This window comes from Quercus suber, unplaced genomic scaffold, assembly GCF_002906115.3.
Source record: "Quercus suber isolate HL8 unplaced genomic scaffold, Cork oak 2.0 scaffold_199, whole genome shotgun sequence".
Taxonomy (NCBI): Eukaryota; Viridiplantae; Streptophyta; class Magnoliopsida; order Fagales; family Fagaceae; genus Quercus; species Quercus suber.
The window spans coordinates 156,066-167,507 of record NW_027069657.1 but is presented as its reverse complement, the minus strand read 5'-3'; the positions used below and the strand labels follow the sequence as shown (position 1 = coordinate 167,507).

The window sequence follows — 11,442 nt, the reverse complement described above, 5'->3', positions numbered from 1 at the left end:
TTTAGGTGGTCAATGATAGTGGCCAGGTGGGTTACGATGGTCTAAGCAATCCATGTGTGGTCATGGTGATTAATTGGGTTAGGTGGTGGGTATGGCGGGTGATTGGGTGCAGTGGTTATGTTGATCAAATGTGAACACACCTTTTCGGGTATAAAATGATACAACTAAAAGTAGATACAAAAAATATTTACCCCCAAATAATCTTTATTTTACCATCAATCTGAAATTATTTTCAAGTTGACTAGCAATTTCAGTCACCCAAAGAATTTGCAAATGCGAAAAATATAATAATGGTTAAAATATTATTTTCATCCGTAAAATTTACTTTAAAATTTTGCAAAAAGTTTGTTATTTGTCTCTAAACTTTATAAAGCATTTTTCATCCCTAAAATTTTGAAAATGTTTTAGTTTATATCCTTCAGTTAACTTTCATTAAATTTTATATTGGGTATCCTAATTTTTTTTTTGAGAAACGGGTATCCTAACAAAATGCTAAGATGCTATATATTTAATGTGCAATTGTGTAATGGTCCAATAGTAAAATACGGAAAATATAATAATGGCTAAAACACATGATAAGTCACTCAAAAAGTAATGTGTCAAACTGCTAACACAAACCATCTCAACTTCCCCTTAATTGTACCCAAACAATCCCATAGGCCCAACGGGGTTAGGCCTAATTTACTTTACATGTCTTGCATACATATAACTTATGCTTTTATATTAAGGTTGTTAGGTTCTAAATATTTAGATATAAATGTTTAAGTTCTAAATGAGTTGTTTGTTGGCAAACTGTGTACATAAACAGTATGCATGATTTGTATACAAGATAGAAGAAGAATCAATGTCTATTTTGATTGGAGAGAGGCAAGAATCAAAGGAAGGTATCTTCATTCGTGATTCACAAAAAAAATCATGGTAAGAAAATGTCGGTGAAAATAGCCAAATACCACATTTTTAGAAACTTTGTGGCAATCTACCACTGTTTCGAAAATATTTAGCAATTTACCACTTTTTCAGTACTCAAAAGCTTCCTGAAATTGAGTTTTGAATAGTACTCGAGTTCTCTGAAATCGAGTTCCTACTAAGTTTGCCAACGTGGCAGTGGCTGAGCTAGAATTTTGCACATTAAAAATGCCACCTGGAACTCGATGTCCTTAAGCTCAAGTTCTTTGTTGATTAAACTTGAGTTTTTAGGACTTGAGTACTGTGTTATTTTACATAAACAGTACCCAAGCTCTATAAATTTGAGTCTGGCTTGGGTACCATACTATTTTAGTCCACCATACCCGAGTTCTATGAACTCGAGTACTATGAACTCGAGACAAACTAAGTCACTTGTGTTTCAGGTGAGATCGAGGAAGAGACTAAGCTGCAGAAGATAACATTAAGAAAGTACTCGAGTTCCCAGAAATCGAGTATTGTAACAAGATACCTGATTTGTACTCGAGAACGAGTATAGTAACCGAGCCGGACTCGAGTTCTATGAACACGAGTATGGTAGACTAAAGTACTTGAGCCAAACTCAAGTTTACGGAGCTTGGGTATTGTGTATGTAAAATAACACAGTACTTGAGTCCTAGAAACTTGAGGTTAATCAACAAAGAACTCAAGCTTATTACCATCGAGTTCTAGGTGGCATTTTTAATGTGCAAAATTTCAGCTTAGCCACTACCATGCTGGCAAACTTAATAGGAATTCGAGTACTGTTCAAAACTCGATTTCAGGAAGCTCGAGTTCTGAAACAGTGGTAGATTGCTAAATATTTTTGAAAAAGTGGTAGTTTGCCACAAAGTTTCTAAAAAGTGGTATTTAGCTATTTTCACCAAAAAATGTCTCATTGAAGTTTATCGAACTTCAACATTACAATAGCACTTTATGCATCACGTGATTTGTTGAAAGAAAAATCAAAGAAAGGTATATTCTTTTGGGGTTTGCCAAAAAAAAATTAAGATAACACAAAATAGTTCAACGAATTCATATGCTTTGATGTTCTCATGCTATATGCATAGGCTTGTCCTCACTCCTGTTCAACAATTCTTATTACCTTAGAAGGGAATCCACATGAAAAAAAAAAAAAACCCAATGGTATGAGTCTTTTACATAAAATAAAAATACTGAAAATAACCTATAAATACCATATAACCGAAAATTTTGACTTTTTGTTCACCTCACGAAACTTTGACACATAAGTTTTTGAGACTTCACTGTTAAATATTACCATTGATACATCATGTTGAATATGCTAGTGTGGATGCGGAAGCAAAAGCATAAAGTATAGAACACAATAACACACGAGGGTTACGTGGTTCAGCCTAACGGCCTACATCCACGGAGGAAACCCTAAAGGGCTACATCAATAATATATTAGAGTGTAGTATAAATCCTGTGTTACAATGAACCATAACATGTGTATATATAGTAGACTAAACCCTAGACTAATAGACTTCTAGTACAAGTAGGAGACTTGGCTTGCACACAAAGTAGAATTAGGCTTGGGCCTATGCTAATGTGCTAATATTTCTCTAACACCCCCTCTCAAACTCAAGATGGAAGCTTGATGAAATCTTGAGATTTGATAAGGTTGAGAAGATCTCTTGAATGAAGTTTGGCTCTGTGACGGTAGTTTGAGGAAGGCAATGGTCTTGCAATGTTGATGCGACTTCTAACGGTGGCATGACTATACCGGAGAGTTTTGACGGCAGCAGTAGGAAGCCAAAGAAGATGAACGCAGCGAAAAAACACCGAGGAAGACAAAGATTGCTCTTAAATGTACCGCAATGACAGAAAACCATAGCCACAAGAAGGTGGCTCTGATACCATGTTAAATATTAGCATTGATACATCATGTTGAATATGCTAGTATGGATGCGGAAGCGAAAGCATAAAGTATAGAACACAATAACACACGAGGGTTACGTGGTTCAGCCTAACGGCCTACATCCACGGAGGAAACCCTAAAGGGCTACATCAATAATATATTAGAGTGTAGTATAAATCCTGTGTTACAATGAACCACAACATGTGTATATATAGTAGACTAAATCCTAGACTAATAGACTTCTAGTACAAGTAGGAGACTTGGCTTGCACACAAAGTAGAATTAGGCTTGGGCCTATGCTAATGTGCTAATATTTCTCTAACACCCCCTCTCAAACTCAAGATGGAAGCTTGATGAAATCTTAAGATTTGATAAGGTTGATAAGATATCTTGAATGAAGTTCTTAAATGTACCGCAATGACAGAAAACCATGGCCACAAGAAGGTGGCTCTTATACCATGTTAAATATTAGCATTGATACATCATGTTGAATATGCTAGTATGGATGCGGAAGCAAAAGCATAAAGTATAGAACACAATAACACACGAGTGTTACGTGGTTCAGCCTAACGGCCTACATCCACGGAGGAAACCCTAAAGGGCTACATCAATAATATATTAGAGTGTAGTATAAATCCTGTGTTACAATGAACCATAACATGTGTATATATAGTAGACTAAACCCTAGACTAATAGACTTCTAGTACAAGTAGGAGACTTGGCTTGCACACAAAGTAGAATTAGGCTTGGGCCTATGCTAATGTGCTAATATTTCTCTAACACCCCCTCTCAAACTCAAGATGGAAGCTTGATGAAATCTTGAGATTTGATAAGGTTGAGAAGATCTCTTGAATGAAGTTTGGCTCTGTGACGGTAGTTTGAGGAAGGCAATGGTCTTGCAGTGTTGATGTGACTTCTAACGGTGGCATGACTATACCGGAGAGTTTTGACGGCAGTAGTAGGAAGCCAAAGAAGATGAACGCAGCGAAAAAACACCAAGGAAGACAAAGATTGTTCTTAAATGTACCGCAATGACAGAAAACCATGGCCACAAGAAGGTGGCTCTTATACCATGTTAAATATTAGCATTGATACATCATGTTGAATATGCTAGTATGGATGCGGAAGCAAAAGCATAAAGTATAGAACACAATAACACACGAGTGTTACGTGGTTCAGCCTAACGGCCTACATCCACGGAGGAAACCCTAAAGGGCTACATCAATAATATATTAGAGTGTAGTATAAATCCTGTGTTACAATGAACCATAACATGTGTATATATAGTAGACTAAACCCTAGACTAATAGACTTCTAGTACAAGTAGGAGACTTGGCTTGTACACAAAGTAGAATTAGGCTTGGGCCTATGCTAATGTGCTAATATTTCTCTAACATTCACAATTTTCCATATCAACTTTTATTTTATTTTATTTTTTTAACTTTAATTTTTTAGTCACCGACTCATCTGCCCCGATTATTTTCTTTCTCCTTCTTCGATCACATCCCCTCCCTCAACTCAGCCAATGAGCCAAACCATACACCCGACCCATCCTTCTCACAAGCGCCAACCAAAAAGATGCAGAGAAAGATGTGGTCAAATCCAAAACTGGTATAACTCTTTAGGGCATGGAATCAAACTCTTTAATGCTGTGTTTTATTGGATGCAGATTCCAATTCTGATCGACATTCGATTCGGATTCCTAGGCAATCAGCAGAGCAAGGGTAGGAGAGATATATAATGTTTTATGAAAAAGCTTCTGGTGTGATGGGAATTAAAATTGTAAAATACAAGAGATATACACATGGTGATAGACGTGTAGGCCTATTGTTGATGCATCCAGTGAACCAGGTGATGATGAAGTCTCGGGTAGCAGAAACAGAACATGTCAAGAATTACAGGGAGATGAAAACGACACTGTTTTGATCAAAAGGAAAAGAACTAGATTGAAGAAATAGAGCCGTTAGATTAAATGTACAGCTGTCAAGTTTTAGGTTTGCATTGATGTAAAGCTAATAGGTGTTGATCTGTGTTTTGTTAGCTTTGCTAGTTTGTTAGTTTTTCTTCCCTCTCTCTCAGCTGCGTGTATATAAAGAAGAGTAGGGCTTGTAAATCATTTAAGAGCTTCTGGATATTTCTGTGATAAATAAAATCCTTTTTCTATTTAGAATTGCTCTCAATTTTACACCAACTACACAACAATCGTTGACAAGGTATCCATTAGGAAGAAAATTGAAAGAATCAAGAGGGAGAAATTTGTCAAAGCCCCATTCCATCTTAATGTCATGGAATCTTCTAATTGTCCCTTCAGCATCTACAAGATATATAACAAACCATAAGTCTATTAATAAGTATAACAAATTTCCCAACATTTTTTCCAATTGTTGTGGTGTCATTTTGTGATTCATGTACAATAAATGTGATGTCAATGGTGGTACATGTGTATGTAATATTACACTAATCACAATTTATCACTTTAACAAATTAGGAAGGAAAATGTTAACGAATACCCTAAGGACATTGGTTTAGGAATTATTTTTAAAATCATTTTGTGGCAAAATGATGAAGCAATTAATTTTTCTGACAACTTTTTATATTTCCCATTAAATTGGTGTTAAAAAACTTTCCTAATATAATTTATAAACAATTATCCTAAGAACATCCGTTAACATGAGCCAATTATGAAAATGGTTATAAAATTTATTATAACAGTAAAATTGTTTATAGGCTTTTGTTAACGGGTGTATTTGCACATAGGTTAAGGAGAGAATTAATAGGCCCCATTGCATTGGAAAGCAACAAAATCAAATATACAAATACTTCTCTAACTAACTAATGCGTGTGACTCCCCAAAAACAATTGATCGATTATAATAAAAAAACTTATAATACCTTGAGGGCCGAAGAATTCATTAACATGACCCTTGTTTATCTTGAAAATAAAATTATAAAAATAGTAATATTGTACATGAGCAAGTTATGTATATATATAAATCATGAACGACCAAACCTTGAATGGTCAAGAACTTGTCCCGTATCTGATCAAACACGAACAATTTGAAGGTGGCATAAACCTCCCAACCAAGAGAATACTTTTCTGTATCAACTATTGACAAATAAAGGGAGATGTGATTAGTCCCATTCATTTTCTTATTTCCTTCTGGATAGAGAGACAACCTCCTGCAAAAGAAGATTGAGTAGACGATGATGAGGCAAACATTTGTATTTTAAATTTTTAATTGAACAAAAAATATTGAGAGTAAAGCATTAGAGTTCACCATTTGTGCCCCCCAGCTTCAAAAACACCAGACTCGTATTTTTCCACGCCAGTCTCGCACAATAAAGAGTAACTTTTGGAAATCTAAATTATTAATTTTAATTATATATTCTATAATAATAATAATAATAATAATAAATATATATATATATATATATATATTTTGCTAATAGATTAAAAATCTATTTGATTTTTTTTTTTTTTTTTAAAGAAAACCTAAATGTTATGGGTCTTCTATATAAAATAAAAATACTAAAAAGTGAAAAGTAATATACCAATGGTTTTTCAATTTTTATTCTATTCCAAAACTCTTTCCATAATAAAGCATTTTTTTTATGGTTTAGGTGCTTTATTTGTTTTTATTTTTTTTATTTCTTGTTGCTATATTTGGCACAATAATACCACTTATCATAATGATTTTTACGGGCCCGCTGGACCGAAATCTTCTTAAGCTCAAACATTTACTTTTATGGTTAGAGACCATGACCCTTAGGGTAACATGGTATCCGCTCAGTGACCTACAAGTTTAGGTAAATAGCTAATACATTTGCCCAATGGAGAAGTAATTGTTAGGGGAGAAACTATGTGTCCTGAAGGGTCCCAATGGGTTGGAAAAATGCTCCAAATTAAGAATATATTTTTTACTACTTTCCTACGTTTTCTCACCTCCCAAATAGTTATTAATGAACAAAAATCTTACTTTTCAACTCATAAAATCCGAAAAAAAAAATGGAGACAGAGACATTGAGATCGGTGGTTGTGGGCGATAGATATTGGACAACATAGACGTGGTTTTGGGTGATTGATGGTCACGTAATGGATGAAGAGAGACTGAGATTGGTGGTTGTAGGTGATCAGTGGTTGCAAAATTGCAACGAAGATTGTAAGTGTTGGAGGTTGCGAAACTTAGAGTGATATAGGACAAAGCAATAAAGATGGTGACAAGGACAAGGTAGCAAAGACGAGGATGAGGTGTGGAGTTTAGGGTGGGGGTGTTTAGGTGGTCAATGATAGTGGCTAGGTGGGTTACGATGGTCTAAGCAATCCATGCGTGGGTCATGGTGATTAATTGGGTCAGATGGTAGGTATGGCGGGTGATTGGGTGCAGTGGTTATGTTGATCAAATGTGAACACACCTTTTTGGGTATAAAATGTTACAACTAATAGTAGAAACACAAAATATTTACCCCAAATAATTTTTATTTTACCGTCAATCTGAAATTATTTTCAAGTTGACTAGCAATTTTAGTTACCCAAATAATTTGCAAATGCAGAAAATATAATAATGTCTAAAATATTATTTTCATTCGTAAAATTTACTTTAAAACTTTGCAAAAAGTTAGTTTTTTGTCTCCAAACTTTATAAAGTATTTTTCATTCTTAAACTTTTGAAAATGTTTTAGTTTATATCCTTCAGTTAACTTTCATTAAATTTTATATTGGGTATCCTAACAAAATGCTAAGATGCTATATATTTAATGTGCAATTGTGTAATGGTCCAATAATAAAATACGGAAAATATAATAATGGCTAAAACACATGATAATCCACTCGAAAAGTAATGTGTCAAACCGCTAACACAAACCATCTCACCTTCCCCTTAATTGAACCCAAACAATCCCAAAGGCCCAACGTGGTTAGGCCCAATTTACTTTATATGTCCTGCATACATATAACTTACGCTTTTATATTAACGTTGTTAGGTTCTAAATATTTAGATATAAATGTTTAAGTTCTAAATGAGTTGTTTGTTGGCAAACTGTGTACATAAACAGTATGCATGATTTGTTGAAAGAAAAGAATAAAGAAGGTATCCATATGCAAGATAGAAGAAGAATCAATGTCTATTTTGATTGGAGAGAGGCAAGAATCAAAGGAAGGTATCTTCATTCGTGATTCACAAAAAAAATCATGGTAAGAAAATGTTGGTGAAAATAGCCAAATACCACGTTTTTAGAAACTTTGTGGCAATTTACCACTGTTTCAAAAATATTTAGCAATTTACCACTTTTTCAGTACTCAAAAGCTTCTTGAAATTGAGTTTTGAACAATACTCGAGTTCTCTAAACCCGAGTTCCTATTGAGTTTGCCAACGTGGCAGTGGCTGAGCTAGAATTTTGCACATTAAAAATGCCACCTGGAACTCAATGTCCTTAAGCTCAAGTTCTTTGTTGATTAAACTTGAGTTTCTAGGACTTGAGTACTGTGTTATTTTACATAAACAATACCCAAGCTCTGTAAATTCGAGTTTGGCTTGGGTACCATGCTATTTTAGTCCACCATACCCGAGTTCTATGAACTCGAGTACTATGAACTCGAGACAGACTAAGTCACTTATGTTTCAGGTGAGATCGAGGAAGAGACTAAGCTGCAGAAGATAACATTAAGAAAGTACTCGAGTTCCCAGAAATCGAGTATTGTAACAAGATACCTGATTTGTACTTGAGTTCTATGAACTCGAGTATGATGGAGTAACGTAACTGAGTCAGACTTGAGTTCTATGAACACGAGTATGGTAGACTGAAGTACCCGAGCCAGACTCAAGTTTATGGAGCTCGGGTAATGTGTATGTAAAATAACACAGTACTTGAGTCCTAGAAACTCGAGTTTAATCAACAAAGAACTCAAGCTTATTACCATCGAGTTCCAGATGGCATTTTTAATGTGCAAAATTCCAGCTCAGCCACTACCACGCTGGCAAACTTAATAGGAATTCGAGTACTGTTCAAAACTTGATTTTAGGAAGCTCAAGTTCTGAAATAGTGGTAGATTGCTAAATATTTTTGAAACAGTGGTAGCTTGCCACAAAGTTTCTAAAAAAGTGGTATTTAGCTATTTTCACCAAAAAATGTCCCATTGAAGTTTATCGGACTTCAACATTACAATAGCACTTTATGCATCATGTGATTTGTTGAAAGAAAAATCAAAGAAAGGTATATTCTTTTGGGGTTTGCAAAAAAAAAAAAATTATGATAACACGAAATAGATCAACGAATTCATATGCTTTCATGTTATCATGCTATATGCATAGGCTTGTCCTCACTCCTGTTCAACAATTCTTATTACCTTAGAAGGGAATCCACTTGAAAAAAAAAAAAAACCCAATGGTATGAGTCTTTTACATAAAATAAAAATATTGAAAATAACCTATAAATACCATATAACTGAAACTTTTGACTTTTTGTTCACCTCACGAAACTTTGACACATAAGTTTTTGAGACTTCACAATTTTCCGTATCAACTTTTATTTTATTTTTAAGTCACCGACTCATCTGCCCCGATTATTTTCTTTCTCCTTCTTCGATCACATCCCCTCCCTCAACTCAGCCAATGAGCCAAACCATACACCCGACCCATCCTTCTCACAAGCGCCAACCAAAAAGATGCAGAGAAAGATGTGGTCAAATCCAGAACTGGTATAACTCTTTAGGGCATGGAATCAAACTCTTTAATGCTGTGTTTTATTGGGTGCAGATTCCAATTCTGATCGACATTCGATTCGGATTCCAAGGCAATCAGCAGATCAAGGGTAGGAGAGATATATAATGTTTTATGAAGAAGCTTCTGGTGTGATGGGAATTAAAATTGTAAAATACAAGAGACATACACATGGTGATAGACGTGTAGGCCTATTGTTGAAGCATCCAGTGAACCAGGTGATGATGAAGTCTCGGGTAGCAGAAACAGAACATGTCCAGAATTACAGGGAGATGAAAACGACACTGTTTTGAACAAAAGGAAAAGAACTAGATTGAAGAAACAGAGCCGTTAGATTAAATGTACAGCTGTCAAGTTTTAGGTTTGCTTTGATGTAAAGCTAATACGTGTTAATCTGTGTTTTGTTAGCTTTGCTAGTTTGTAAGTTTTTCTTCCCTCTCTCTCAGCTGCGTGTATATAAAGAAGAGTAGGGCTTGTAAATCATTTAAGAGCTTCTAGATATTTCTGTGATAAATAAAATCCTTTTTCTATTTAGAATTGCTCTCAATTTTACACCTATAATCGAACATGCAATTTGGACGATGTGTTGGCATTTCCTATCTCCTATGTTATGTTATACTTACCGTCTTATACCATTGTAAGTTTTGATTATCAATAAAGTTTCGTAGTTTTGATCTCAAAAGGATAAAAAGTAAAAACCTTATCCTAATCCAACTAATAAATTATCTCTTTTGATTGCACTATATAACATTTTGATGGTGTTTTAGTGCAGTATAATTTTGCCAATCAAGCACCAGTAGTTTTCGTTTCTCAAAATGAAAAAAGCAATAAGTTTTCAATACACTAATGGAGTCAATGGTAATTTAGTTTCCATTATGTAAAACCTAATAATCCATTGCATGTATCCATATTTACCATTCACAATTACCATGGTTGTTTTTCATACCCATATATCTTTGAAAATTGGTTTATAAAATATGCATAGACCATAGATTAGATGCTACCCGAAATTATATTTGACAAAGCAGTGTGAGATTAGTGAGTCCCTTTATATTTTTTTGCACAAAATGCATATTTTTATTTGTCTAAAAAGTGGTCTTATATATATATATATAAAGCAGACATTTTTCCTCCAATGATCTACTTAAAGATAGTTAAATATGAAAATTAATAAAAATAATTGAAATGGGAGTCAAGCTGTTCTTTTCATTTAGTCTATTTTTAAGAAATGAAATATCCTAAACTTTTCTATTTTAACCCTCTACCACTATGAATAGAACCTTATAATCTTTACCCGATTTATCATCATAATTGCATTATGCACAGTGTTCTATATTGACATAACTTATTGTAAAAGGAGAACATAAGCCAAGATTAGATTCATAACTTGGTTATAGTAAGATATAATGCTTATTTACCGCACCAAAAAGAACCAAAAAAAAAAAAAAAACCCTCTATTACAACAAAATTTGGAGGTTTCTAAATGAAACTTTTTATTTTTATTTTTTATTTATAGAAAGTTTCAACCTATAGCATCCGTTTCTAATGATAACTCATTATTATCAAACTAAAATATCAATCAGTTTTGATACATGCAAAAATTAAATCTCAGATCTCTTATTCAAACATCAGAGATTTTACTAATTCAATTAATTGAAACCCACAATTTCTAAATGAAACTAGAACCAAAGACTAATGTTATTAGTAACTTTCCTTAATAATAGTTTTAGGAAAACGATAAAGTCTTTAAGGAGAGTTTAACAACTTGACATAACATTCGCAGGCTTATTTTAGGTATACACAATTTATTTAAAAATGCACACACATTTTTATTGTGGTCTTATTAGATTGCTAAAATTGTTATAATTTCTTAATCCTTTAAGACTCTCATTAATTTATTTTAGTA

General features: G+C 33.9%; 1 long non-coding RNA gene across 1 annotated transcript; it reads right to left on the bottom strand.

Moving 5' to 3' along the window:
• Positions 1 to 4,341: 4,341 nt before the first annotated feature.
• On the bottom strand, positions 4,342 to 6,198 carry LOC136069948 (uncharacterized). The gene is made up of 3 exons (XR_010631149.1): positions 6,099 to 6,198; positions 5,831 to 6,000; positions 4,342 to 5,135 (listed from the first exon to the last, which is right to left on the bottom strand). It is a non-coding gene; the product is annotated as an uncharacterized LOC136069948 (long non-coding RNA).
• Positions 6,199 to 11,442: the final 5,244 nt, after the last annotated feature.